Here is a 14,161-nt window from a genome sequence, read left to right on the forward strand (position 1 = left end):
TGGAGCACTATGTACAGCGATTGATTTTAACGAAAGAATAGCGGCAGCTCGTTCTCTTCCTCCGGCTGTTGTAGGGTCAAAGGTGGTGCTGATATGAATTTTTACTACAAAATGTATCTCACTTTTTTTAAATACGGAAGGGGAGATGTTGCGCAGTAATGTGACTTTGCCAAGGACATTAAATTATGTGAAACAACCCGGTGTAGGCTACCATTGTTGATCAAGCACTGGTAATCTGTAGGGCCGCTTAAGGGTGCGAGAAGCATTTTGAATGTAACTGCTAACACACACTGGAAAATACGTAAAAAAAAAAAAAATAGGGCCCGTCCGGGATTTGAACCCGGGACCTCTCGCACCCAAAGCGAGAATCATACCCCTAGACCAACGGGCCACTTGAAGTAGCGGTACAAATATGAGAACTTGGATGAGATATCCGTAGATCTGGATTTACGATTTCTTTTGGTTTTATTTTTGGACCGACAGTCGCCTCCGCTATCACGAAACCCTCCGCTACAGCTAGTTGAAATTCTAGAGGCGTTGCGTCAGTTTAACCGCCACTTTTATTGTCCGACGTACCTTACGGTACCGCTTCAAAACACGGCGATCTGAGTCGTCCAACGTACCCGCAAAAAAAAAAAAAAAAAACCCGGACACACGGATGTTTCGATTTCTATCGCCCGAGCGAACGATGGCTGTGGCGTTTAATTGGTGTTTAGGCTACGTGAGGCACGAAAACAACTTATACAACACTTAGGCTAGCCTGGTTTAAGAGCTGACCTACAACCATCGTTCGAATGACGAAACCGAAACAGAATTAAGACAAAAGTTATCCGAAGACCTCCACTACAGCACTATAAGTGTACTAGGACTATAACGGCACTACGGCACCTCTTTCTTCTTTTACTCCCTCCTTTATCCCTTCCCTTACAGAGCGGTTCGGTGGGTTCGGGTATGGTAGTTCAGGTTTCCACCAAGATATGTGAGACAGTAACTGCGTCATTTCCTTTCCTCAAAAACCAATTTTCAGTTACCAAGTAGTTGTAGGTGAATGCCACGTGGTGGTTCATGTATACATCTCTACCGCAGTTGAAAGAAGAAAACCCGGGTTTAACGTTTGTAAACAAACATGAGTGCCGATGATGATACTAGTCGCAGTCAATGGCGCGGAGTTTGAAAAGGTTTACGCCCATGTTTGCGCCGGTGCACACGACGCGTTTCGCTCAGCCATGGATGGATGGATGGAAAAACTTTATTGTTAATAAATTTCAGGTGTTGTTGACCATTACGGGTCACTGGGCGCCGTGGTCGATCCTTGGTCCAGGATTCCGCACTTGACTGCTGCCATCGTGGCTCGGCGCACAAGGAATCGTTGCGCTTCCTCATCCTCACTGGCCAGCTAGTGCTCCCACTGCATCATACTCGGGTGGTCTATTCTGGGCTCTAAGTCTGCCTTAGGGCAGGTCCATGTGACATGCTCTAGTGTAGGTTTATCCTGACACCACGGACATTCGTCTGCATATTGTGTAGGGAAAATCTTGTGTAGTTTGTGCAGGTGTGGGTAGGTACCTGTTTGTAGTCTGCGCCAGTCTACCGCCTCCTCTTTGGTGAGCCTTTTGTGTGGGGCTGGGTAGCGTTTCCGCTGACCCCTGTAATGATCGAGTATATCTGAGTACGTGGGGGTAACTGGGTCAAAGGTGCCTGTGGTGCAAAGTGTTGAGTCTGCTCGGTTGACGTACCCTCGAGCTAACTCGTCTGCTGCCACGTTGCCCCTCATCCCCTCATGTCCGGGAACCCACACTATACTATGTTTAGTGTTTTTGTGTCTTCTCGTCGTGTGTAGAATATGATTGGCGATGCTGTCGATCCTGCCTCTTGTGTAGTTTCTACATGCATGCTTGTTTGGAGTCCGTCACTATAGTGAGGTTGTGTCCTGTTGCGTTGCCGTGCGATATTGCCAGAGCAATGGCGGCGTCTTCAGCTGCTTCTATGCTTGGGTTGTTGATCGTTGCGTTGGTTATTTCTTGCCCTCCTTCGTCTGTTACAACGGCGATCGTTTTGCGTTGGTATCGGTACTTTGCTGCGTCCGTGTAGACTACGTTGGGATTGTCGCTGAGTTCCCTGGTGAGTGCTCGGACTCTGGCTTGTCGTCTTTCATGATGTATATTGGGATCCATATGTCGGGGTATTGGTCTTACCCGGATGTTGTTTCTGTCTTCACTGTTAATCTGTTCCTTGTCTCTTTGTGCGCCTAGAGGTAGCCGTAATTTCTCCAGTAGGTGTCTTCCCGTTCTGGTTTGAGTTGATAAAGCGCTGACGCAGGCGATGCGTGTCGGGCTGGTTTCGATAAGGTAGCGCGTCAAGCCATGCATTCCACACATTGTTTGATAAGACGCCGTTGCAGGTTACGCGCCAGCTTTCGATGTTTCGTTTTTTTCCCTGGGGTTATTGCTCGCTCGAAAAACGCGCCTGTCCAAATTCTTGAAACTAGAGGTGTCCTGGAGCTAAACCGCAGCGTTACCAGAGCAAAAAAAAACAAAAACAAAAACAAAACGCTCGAAAAAAAAAAACTGTATACTCCTTCAACGAATCTTTGCGATCTAGCACGTCATTCGAAAGTACCATTGCGCGGTTGCGGTGCGCGCACAGCGACGTGGAGCACGTGCCATGAAGGTTTATGGCCTTGTCCACGCTACACTCTCAAGTAGGGTGCCTCGATGCCAGCGCAGCCTACATCGAGTGCGCTACATCGAGGCACCCTACTCTCAAGATTAAGTTACACGCGACATAAATATCCACGAAAATAAAAGATCGGAGAGCCGCTGCCGCAGCCAAGTTGTGGCGCACCGTACGCGAAATTCGGAGGTCTGGGGTTGGGGTTCCACCGGTGGCACGAAGTTGCTTTTTCTGCCACTTTATAATCATTTAACTTTCAGCCATAAAAGAATTACACTGTTAATTTCCCATTTATCAGCAGCTCTCAAAAATACATACATATATATATATATATATAAAGATAGAAACATTCCCCTATGTTTTCATTGGTTTCGGTAACTGTTCGCTTCCTTCATATGTATGACACAATGATCTCTCATTTTCCTACCCTTGTCTTCTCAGTAGCTTTCCTCTTGGCGTATAATATTCACAAATCATTTTCAACTTTAGTAGAGAACTGAAAAATTCGCATTTTCGTGCAATTTGGTTGCTCCCTTTCATATTGGAGGGACCTGTACAGTATCGCAGATCGCATATGGAAGGCTTCATTGTGACCCAGTAAAACATGCGTGGCAGGCCAGCATGTGTGCAACTGGCAGCCCACTTACGCGCGCGCGCACGCACACAAGCAGGGGTCAGTGCTCATTGGGGGTCCGAATGCCGACAGCCTGGCCATCATCATTGTTCGCACACCGACGGGCATTCGGCTGGTCAAGCACACCTCGCAGGAGTGACAGGGGCGCCGGCGGGAGGTCCGGGGAAGACAGGGAAGGCCGCAGGCGCCGGCGCTGAGATGGGGGAGAAGGAGACACTCCAGCCTCGAAAGAGGGATCGCCCGAATGGACAGGGAAACAAAAGCGGGCAGTAGAGAGACGAGGAAGGCACGAGACGACACCGCTGGGCAGTTGGTCCTTCGGCGCCCCAAGCGCCCAAGCCATCGGGCAGATGACGAGCCTGAGCGAACGGAAAAGGTCAACTCCGAAGTTCCTCTGTTCCTTCTGACGAGGACTACGGCGCCAACGCAGCGGCATGTAAGCTTGGGCACACCAGCCTCTGCATCATGTACTCGATAGTATGTAATTATTGAATATGCAAGAAAAAAGCTAGGCTTTTTAAAACATAAATTAGGCAATTCTTCAAGCATACTTAGACTTCAAGCGTACAAAACAATTGTTAGACCTACTCTTGAATACGCCAGCATAGTATGGGACCCACACACCACAGCCAACATAGAAAAATTAGAGAAAATCCAGAGATTAGCAGTAAGGTTCATATACAACCGGTATAAGCGAAGGGGCTCTCCATCCATCATGTTACATCAGGCAGCCCTTGAGCCATTAGCTGGAAGAAGAAAGGCTGCCCGGCTGCGTTTTTTTCACTCTTTGTATCTTCAGAAGCTAGGCATTCAGCCACAGGGCTACTTCGAAAGGGACACAACCAGACCTTCGAGACATAAACATAGTCATAGCATCAGACCAATATTTGCCCGCACGAATCTCTACAAATATTCATTCTTCCCAAAAACAATATCCGAATGGAATTCTCTGCCTCATGATTCACCTCTCCTGCCTTCAACCATTTGAGAACCTACATATCTGAGTGTATGGTTGGAAATGTTTGTCATTCATTAGCAGTGCATAGCGTGCTTCGTTGCCTATGTGCCTGTGTTTGGGGCATGTACATTCACATAGTGTATTTGCTTTGTAACCTTGTTTATTTTTGTTATTATATTTTCTTGTCGTGATTTCTAACTTCACCATTGTTGCTGATCCTAAGGCATTGTATTTACTAACAAATGTATGTACCCTCTCCTGCTTGGACCGATTCGGTCTGCAGTATTCTGTAAATAAATAAATAAATATCTGTTTTGTTCCAGCTGAGCCTAGTGGTGTCTCTTTGCCTCTCCGTCACGTGTGGGCCGGCGCAGTATGTGTGGTCGTCATATAACTAAATGCTTGCTTGTTCACCCAAATGGGTGCACGAGTAACCTAGTAAGTCTGCCAACAGTCAAGTGCGTGCCGCAGATTCTGAAAGCTCTTTACGTCTGTTGCTTTGCTCTTTGCACGGCTGCAAAACACATTTTTCGCCAGTTTTCGCTATTTTGGAAAGCGAAAGGAAAAATTGGCAGTGGTTTAGCTCTGGTTAAACCTGGAGGATTGCGCAAGCAACGAGGAGAGAGAGAGAGGTGATGGAGAGCGCACGGCAGCGGCGGCGGCCTCGGCACGCTAGCTATGCGCCGCTATTGCGCATGTGCAACTCGCGAGCGCGGCGGCGGTGCCTCTGGGTCACCCGCGCAGCGACGGCGGCGGCGCGCCAGCTGTGCGCCGTGTGACGTCACTGCTCCTCGCGCATGCGCAGTATGGCCTTTCGTCAGCTCCGCGAAATGGCTCGGCGACTCGCGTAGTGTTGCTTTCGCAACAATATGCGGCTGGTCTTCTTCGATCAGTCAGCGCATTCCACCGCGCAACAAATCGACAGCATTGAGAAAAACAGCAAATTGTCACTATACGAGAAATAAATACGCTGCACCACGCCGCCAGCAGTGGAATGTTTGCCAACTACACCAAGACACGGCCTTCGCCCCTCCTTCGAAATCTCATCCGTAACGTAAGCCAGAAGAGGTCAGTTCCAATTAACGGAGGCACTTGCCAGCTACCTGCGTTGTAAATGTACAACTCTCGGACATCTTTTTGTGGTTATGCAGCCAAGGCTAGGCAGGAAAGGGAAGGAGGCGCGCCTTTGTTGACGAACTGTGGGGGATGGGTTGTCATTTGTTCGGATTAGGAGTGCGGCAGCATGGAAATGCAGATGGTGCAGGCTTGCTAAGGCTAAGATAGGACCCTCCCCGTGGCGATGGGGTAAAGCGCCGTCCCCTTTCCTTTCCTGCCTAGCCTTGGCTGCATAGCCACAGAAACAAATGGTCGACGCCATTGGCTGGACGGCCTCCTTTGAGAGGTGCTTGCATCTTCGTTCTTCAGTTGTAGCCTACACTATAGGCGCGAACGCAAGACTGCAGCCTAAACGGTCGCTCGATGGGCATTTCCTAGGCGTGAGCGAAGAGCGCCTACACGCACGGGCGTACGCCGGAGCCGGTAAAGCCCCACCTCGATGGACACTTCCAAGGCGGACCTAAATATGAATAGCAGGTGGACCGAAATATGAATAGCAGACACAAGTAAAACACAGTTGTGCGTATTGGAGCAACGTGTTGTAAGAAATGCTTTGGAATAAACAAAGTAACAAGTCAGTAAATCAGTAAGTGGACATGCAACAGAAGTGGTGACAGAAGCGATTTATTAATGATTCAATTTTGTGGGACTCAGTCCCGCGGCAATACGGTGAGGCAGTTCGTTTAACTCGGCGAATAGGCCGGATAAGAATGATTAAAGGTGGCGTTATATGAGCCATGTGTACGATGAGCACTTCTGCAATTAAATGTTTGATAGCAAAAGAATACCGTATAATTTTCAGCACGCATGGCGAAAGCGAAGCCTATGCCCGAATAACGCGGGAGTTGCTACATCCCATGTCAACGAGAGAGAATAAGCACAGGGCTGAACAAGAGCGGGTGAAGCTAGACCGGACTGAATCCGGTCCACTACTTTACTGCGCTCAGAACTGCGTTCCAAATACATTTGAAATACAATGCATTTCCTATTCACGGCAGGAAGTAATTTCTTGGCAGTGTTAACGGAGAACAAGTGCGACTGCGCCTTCAAAACACCAAAAAATGTCCTCCGCGTCAGCGGGTCATAAGAGTCGACCGAGTCCTATATAATCGCACTCACGTAGAGTTTTCTGATAGGGAATGACGCCTGGTACGCCACGCATAGCATTTTAGCGCAGTGGTTCACCTTCCCGCCGGTAGAAAAGTCCTTTTCATTGTAGTCAGAATTCTGGAACAAGTGTGGTAGGGCTGCGGTGTTTTTGTCCCCAGAGCACATTTTGGAGTTGGCAGTGTCAGCTAAGCCATGGAGGTATGCGTAGTTTGTAATACTAGAGAATATTTATATCTTAGGGTAGCGCGTATTTGAAAATATTAATGTTCATATCCATATTTATCGGTTCGGGTTAATTGCTCGGGAAAATTAATCCTAAAAGTAGTTTGCCGATGACAAAGTCCAATAATAGATCTCCACATCTGAGGGGACGTGACTTCTTCACATTTTTTTACTGAGTCCCTCCAAGGGTCCTACCGCTTGTCATTCGGGACAGGAAGTGGCAGGCTTGCAGTGCGACACCGGTGGCCAGGCTAAAAATGATGATGTCAAGGCAAATGGAGATGGCGCCTTGCACAGAGGGACCACTGTGCTGCCGCTTCACTGCTTCACCTTTCCGTCAGCTGCGGTCGTCTTACACGACAACGAAGATGAGGCAAGGGCTTGCGTCCCATCTCCTGCTGCTGGCACCCACGCTGCTGTGGCCTCCCTGTGACCCCGACGTCCCGCTGACCCGTAACTGTGGTGCCTCTGATGTTCTCCTGCTGCGCGGCTTCGTGTGCGAGTTTCCCCGGCCCTTCCTGGAGCACACGGAAGCCAGGTGAACAACACGCAGCACTGGCACCACCAACGGGGTTTTAGCAGAAGGTGAGGGCGACCAGCGGCAGTCCAGCAGAGAGCCTGCAGCTGGTGCACAAGTTCTTCCTCGTCTTCTCTGACGTCGGGGAGGGCAGACGGCGCAAGGGCACCAGCCATGTCACCAGAGTCGCCGTGGGACGGAAGACTCCAGCAGCATCCTGGACTAGATCTTGAGGCAGGATGGCGAGTCCTTCTGTGCCTTCGGTGGCGGGGCGGCGTGGTGGCGTAAGCGCTGCTGGTATGCGCACAACGTGGGCTGTCGAGGGACAGGTGACAGCAGTATTATCCTGGGCCAGATCTTCCAGCAGGACTGTCAGTTGTTCTACACCTTCGGTGGTGCTCACGGTAGATGGCAAAAGCTCACCAGGTACCTCCAGAACGGGGCTTGTCGCAGTTGTGGAGAGCCGGCTGGCAGCATAGTCGAGAATCAAGAGGAGGATGCGTTCACCTTCGCCGCGATGACGGTGCAGGCCATGGGCAACGGGCTCAGTTGCGCGTCGGGTGTGGGTGACGAATACGTGGTGCCCGGCGTCGACTCCAGTTTCGACCAGGTGTTCATGCTGACCAGTGCACTCGTTTATATCGTCAGGAATAAACGACTCGGTTCGGTGGAACGCGGCATCTGGCTGGTTCTTGGCAGAATCGCGGCGGCGCTCCAGAGTCTGGAGGAACAGTGGGGCGCTCTTCGGAGCACCGTGAAGAAGAGGAACACTGGTTACCTCTGCATGGAATTCCCGCGTCCCGTCGTAGACGTCCATCCACTGGCCAACTAGCCAGCGTCCACCGGACTCAAGCAAGTATCTCCAAGGCGACCGCTGTTGATGCCCCTCGTCCTCGCTAGGCTGGTGCGCCGTCGAAGAGCGCGCGACAGCAGCCTTCAGAAGAGTAAGGATGCTTCGCATGCGGGCACAACCTCGGTCTCCCGGGCTGTGCCAAGCTCCGATGAGAAGGCCTCCGTGGCTGTTAGAAGTGGCGGTGCAGCACTCCCTGAAGGCCGCTGGCGCTGTCTGCTTCCGTTTGACCGCACTCTGAGGCATTATCTCGCTATCCTAGACTCAGAGGCCGCCCTAGGAGACTTCGGTAAATGAAGGCAGCTGAGATACAAGGCTTCGGGATCTGCAAAGTCAGTTCTGAACGGGAGTGGCACGTTCGCTCGGTGGCTTGCGCCAAAAGCGGCTCGAGGACACGTAGTCGCGTGGTGCGCGATAGTTGTTGTTGTTATAGCCTTTCAAAAGACGGCACATAGCCACACTGGGGGATCGGCCAAGAATACGGGTGGCAAAGGTTGCTATTCACCTGTACATACTAAAGGCAAAATAAAAGCACACGGGAGAGCAACACCGGGGGAGTCTACCACAAGGAGGGCAGGGGGTGAAAAAAGATATGAGTTTGGATTGAAGAGAGAGAGAGAAAGAAAAAAATGAAGTGAATAATTCAAAATGTAATAAAGCATAGAAAAGAAAATACTGTAAGCTTTAGCAAGGCAGTCGATGAGATTCCAGCAAGAAATTTTGAACAGCGTCACAAACAGGCCTGTGGCTGAACCCAAGCGTGGTGGCACCAAATGATAGCAAGAGTGGGATGCTTAAACTAAGGCCAAGATGCTGTAAGGGCAACTCCAGCAGTCTTCTCAATGAGGTGAAACGACGACAATGGAGCCAAAAATGATCGATAGATTCAGGCTCACGGCAAAATGCACAGAGGGGAGATAGCGCCAAACCAGGCCTGTGCAGTAGGACATTTAGAGGGGGGTTACGGCAGTGCAACCTCGTCAGAGATACTACTAGCTGCCGAGATCGACAAATTTTCCTGCTCCGGGAATATCGCAGATGCTGACATTCCGCCGATGTTAAAAGTGCTGTGTCTTGCGCGCTTAATAACGCTCGTCGCCGGAACCTAGATGCTGTGATATACTCCATAGCCGGGATGATGGGCAACACGGGGCCGCCTAGGGAAGCCTTTGCGAGGTTATCCGCGATCTCATTTACTGTCACGCTGCTGTGACCGGGTACCCATATCAAATGAACAAGGCTAAAATGCGAATGAAGAAGCGATAAAAAAGTGGTTAAAGTGGGACAGTCAACATGCGATGCGAGGGACGAACACAAAGATAAAGAATCGGTAATGACTGCCATTGCAGTAATAGAAGGGCCTAGCTTGCGCAGAGCAAGTACTACTGCCAGAAACTCTGCTTGAAAAATAGGGGTGAAATCCGGAAGGCGCAGCGAAAAGGACCAGTCTAAACTCGGACAGAAAATTCCCACACATGCCTTTTCTTTGCATTGAGAGGCGTCGGTTGCTATTGCAATTTTTGTAGGTAGGGACCTTAAATTATCTACTAATAGTCCATTTAGAATACGGGGGGGGGGGGTAAAAGTTTCGCGTTTTGGGGGAAAATGTTGTCGAAAAAAATGTGGACAGAGGACCCACTGCTTAGTGCTGGAAGGATGTTAAAAATTTGCACGTTTAAAGGCTCAGGTAGTCTTTGCACGAACACAACCTGTGGGGTATGAAAATGAGGCCAGTGGACACCAAAAAAGGAGGTCGGCTGGCAACAGAAAATGCTTTGCGAACGGTGAAAATGGGATTCATAGATTTTGAGGTAAGTCTGCACAGTTAGAAAGTGAAGTCGGGATAAAAGAGGGGGAATGCGGGCTTCAAGGTAAGCGCATTGGTAGCCACAAATTAAGGCACATCCGAAGCACCTCCCACTCCAAAAGGATGTGAGGACGAAGTTTGTATGAAGCCGAGCCTGAAAACAACACAGAGCCAAATTCTAAAATTGGCCTGACATACATTATGTAAATCATTAGTAGCGTATCCCTGCGCATAACGTACCTGTGACTGCATAACCTGCGTAACATGCCTGCGGCACGAGTCCCTTTCATAGCAACATGGTCAATGTGAGGCCGCAAGGTGAGTTTGTCGTCATAAATGACGCCTAGGTATTTTAGGGATTGAACCTGGGGTATTGGTTGAAATTCACATGTAAGAGAGACCACAACAGGATCCTGTAGAGGAAAAACAAGGACGGCGCACTTGTTAACATCTAACGTCAGGTGTAAACTGCTCAACCAGTGCTCAAGAGAACTCAAATACGAACGCAATTGGTCATAGAGGGAATGTATATCAGGCGCAGCCGCAAAAAATGCAATGTCGTCCGCATAGACGTAAGTGCGAACATGGTGGTGTAGAGGAATGGAGCTCAGCAGAATATTAAACAGCACAGGCGAAAGGACAGCTCCTTACGGAACACCTCTCGTCTTTTTGTACATCTCGGAATGTACACCATTATACGTAGACGCAGAAGAATTCCCTGTTATAGAGAAATGCAGATATCCAAGTAACTAAATATTCCGGAAACTGAAGGGACTGTAACCTATCTATTAGGATGGAATGCTCTACACTGTTGTAAGCTTTAGAGATGTCCAGCGTAACCAAAGCAGCGTACAGGCGTTGACGACGAGCGAGGAGAATACGACTCTCAAGATCTACATGTGCATTCCATATCGAACATCGTGGCCGGAAGCCGAGTTGACACGGGATGAGAATAGTTCTGCGGTCCACGAAGGCAAAAACCCGAATTAGTAACACCATTTCTATTAATTTTACCATGTTTGATGTTAAAGAAATTGGCCTAATATTTTCCAATTCATAGCCACCACCCTGGTTTTTAAGTAAAGGGATCACCTTGACCAGCTTCCATTCAGAAGGACTCCAAGCGTGTTTGATAGAATAGTTGACCAGGTGTAACAAGGAGTCGGGAGACTCCTCAAATGGAATGTTGAGCATCTTTGACGTGACACCATCAGGACCAGGAGCAGAAGCTGGTAATCTCTGAACAATTTGAGAAAGCTCCGATAGATTAACTTTAGAGAAATAATTATTTGGCGTCACTGGCGCAAAGAACATGGGACGTAAACGTAATAGAAACCAGAACCGCTTATGCAGGCCCGCGGCAATTGATTCAACCGCCTCGATAGCTTCCTTAGGTGACGTAACTATTGATTGTAAATTACGAGAGGGCAGGACCTGTTTTCTAGACCGTAAAAAGCCAAATAGTGCACGTCGGTTGCCCGACTTTGAAAGATAATCGAAATGTTCTGAGTCATATTTCTCTTTCGCAGGAGAAACTGTGCGTTTAAAGGTGGCTGCTGTGAATTTATAATCATTCCAGTTATTTGGGCATTGGTTATAAAGAAGCTTTTTCCGTGCTGCCTTCCTTTGCCTGTAATCCCTCGTACAGTCCGCATTCCACCAATGATTAGAGGAATTCCCTTTTGAGGGCCGCACCAGGAACTCCGACTTTTTACGGCATTCCTCTATAGCCAGGCATATGCTTGTTGACTGGTGGTCTTCGGCGATGTTAGAAACTGACGCAAGGGCAGAGCGCACCATCGTCTGAAATTTGTCATAATTAACACGCGACCGCAACGGACAAGACGTAAGAGTTACACGACAGATGATATCAAAACGAATAGGTATATGGTCACTCGAGGTGCCGGAATCAACAGTCGACCAATTCGTTACGCCAATTCCAGGACTGCTGAATGTAAGATCTAAAACAGATCTAGACTCAGCGCGAATGTAAGTGGCCGATCCAGAATTTGAACACATAAGGCTGTTATCAGAAACCCAGTCCCAAAGGCGCTTCTCACATAGATTTGTACGATAGCCCCACGACACATGGTGTGAATTGAAATCCCCAGCCATGAGAACTGGGTTTCTACAGCTAGCGAGAAGCGAATCCAGAGGTCTAGTATCCTGTACTTCATAGGGGAAATAAACATTTACTAAGGAAAATCGAGAGCACCCAGGAAGAACAAAGTCTAATGCCAATATCTCACAGTCAGGGGACATTTGCTGAAAAGATACCTTAGCCCTGTGGCAAAGTTTTGAAGAAACTAAAGTTAGCAAATAGCAAAACCCCTCCTCGTGACTGGCTATCTAGACGAAATGAACGGTAATTTTTAAAATGAAAAAGTTTGTCGGCTGAAAGCCACGTTTCTTGAAGAATTATGAGATCCGTATTAAGCTGGGAAGCAATACAGTGTAAATCTGTTGAAGCTGTAAGAATAGAGCGACAGTTCCACTGTAGAACTCTCAACGACGCTATGTTTGCGAAAGCAGAGCAGCAGCAACTGGCTGCTCTAAAATGGTGTCCTTCGGCTTAGTGCCAAGCTGCTGCTTCTTTGATTTGGCCTGCGGACGCGGAGAAGTAGACGAATGAGATATCGGGGACCCGCTTTGCTTGAGAACCCGCTCATCAGACTCCATCATCTCAGAATCATAGATAATTCCAGCGTCACTTGAAGTACCCGAGGCAAGTACAGTGCTGGGGGCAGTAGTTCGTTTCCGCGGCTGAGATACTTCAGATAGTGTAGAACGGGTAAGAGGAGAGGGAATTACTGTCGACAGAGAGGCCAGACCGGCTTGCACGGCATTGGTAAGCTGGGTTGCGAGAACGTTAGTGAGGCATTCGGAAACACTTGCAGCAATCCCCTCAACCATTTTAGTCATGGACGCCTCCACCGCACACGCAATTGCCTGAGACAGCGTCGAGTCTAACATGACTCCTTGACGAGCGGTCACACCTGCATAGCCGTAGGCCCGTTCCTTAACTACCAATATAGCGTCTTGGCGCGAACAGCGTTTCCTGTCGATAATGTCCAGAATTTGAATCTCCATCGCTCGAGAGGGACAGTTGGAAAAGTTAGCAGCGTGGGCGCCACCGCAAATGCAGCACGTCTCGTTATGCTCAGAGCAGGTGCTCGTAGCATGAACTTCCCCACAGTTACAACAGCGCAAGGTGGATTTGCAACCGCCGGTGCTATGGCCATAGCACCAGCAGCTGTTGCACTGCAGAGGCCTAGACGATAGTTGGTCTACCCGAAAAATTAGAGGCCATGCCTTGGTTTCAGTGAGGCAGCACGTGAAGGCAAAAGTGGCGATCACAGATTCTGTGGGCACCCGCATGTTGCCAACATCCCGGCTACAGCGGTGCACAGAAACGACACCTGCGGCGGACAGAAGATAGAGTCTCTGCTGCAGTCAACGAAGAGTCGACGCCTCGAACAATGCCCTTCGTACAAGCCAAATGTGGAGGGATAAAAGAGCTTACCCGAAGAGACGCAAATGATGAGGAAGCTAGATCTCTGACACAGGCGAGGTCTGACGATCTGAACAGAATCCCGCCGCGTCCAAACTGGCGGACCTCAGAGATGGTCTCATAATGAGAAGTGGCTGACTGGAGCGCAGCCCGAACAACTCCAGGATTGGTCATCTTGATAGCGCCACCATCCTTAGGCACCAGCGCAACAGGTATGCTGCCGACGCCACTGCGCAAAAAAGCCTCCAATGGCAGGACATCAGGGGACAGGGAAGCCGACCAGGAGGAGCTCTCCTGGACGGGAGACTGGGTAGACATACCCCGGACTTACGTCCTCATCGTGTGCTTGATACTCACAAAACGATAAGCGCAAAGGCACAGGGGTTTCTGTGTGGAGTGTGAACGGTCGTTTAATAGGTGAAATATACAGTGGCGAACCACCTGGATTTGGCTGCCATCACGCAGGTATTGTTTGGCTTGTCCGCCCCGGTATAGGGTGAAAGTCTAGAAGTGAATGCAGGGAGGCCATTTAATGTCTACATTATTGATTTTCGGCGTCCGTCTCATGAGCGGTGTTCCTCGCGAGCGCAGTTTTCATAGACCCACGCTGCATCAGAAAAATTCAGGGGGGCACATTGTTGACTTAAAGTGCAGTGAGGCGGAAGCCTTAAGCGCGGTGTTGCTGCTTGTGTCACTGATGTGTGGTTAAGATGTTAAGCGTAGCCTCTAAGAGCGGAACGCGAGAGCGTCTTGCAACGCTACC

The 14,161-nt window shown here is 49.4% G+C and overlaps 1 non-coding gene across 1 annotated transcript; it reads right to left on the bottom strand.

Annotated features, from left to right (window-relative positions):
- Positions 1-319: 319 nt before the first annotated feature.
- TRNAP-UGG (transfer RNA proline (anticodon UGG)) lies at positions 320-391 on the bottom strand. The gene has a single exon. It is a non-coding gene; the product is annotated as a tRNA-Pro (tRNA).
- Between the last annotated feature and the right edge of the window lie 13,770 nt (positions 392-14,161).

The sequence above is a fragment of the Amblyomma mixtum genome, chromosome 3, assembly GCF_055824585.1.
Source record: "Amblyomma mixtum isolate Tamu chromosome 3, ASM5582458v1, whole genome shotgun sequence".
In the NCBI taxonomy this organism is placed as follows: domain Eukaryota; kingdom Metazoa; phylum Arthropoda; class Arachnida; order Ixodida; family Ixodidae; genus Amblyomma; species Amblyomma mixtum.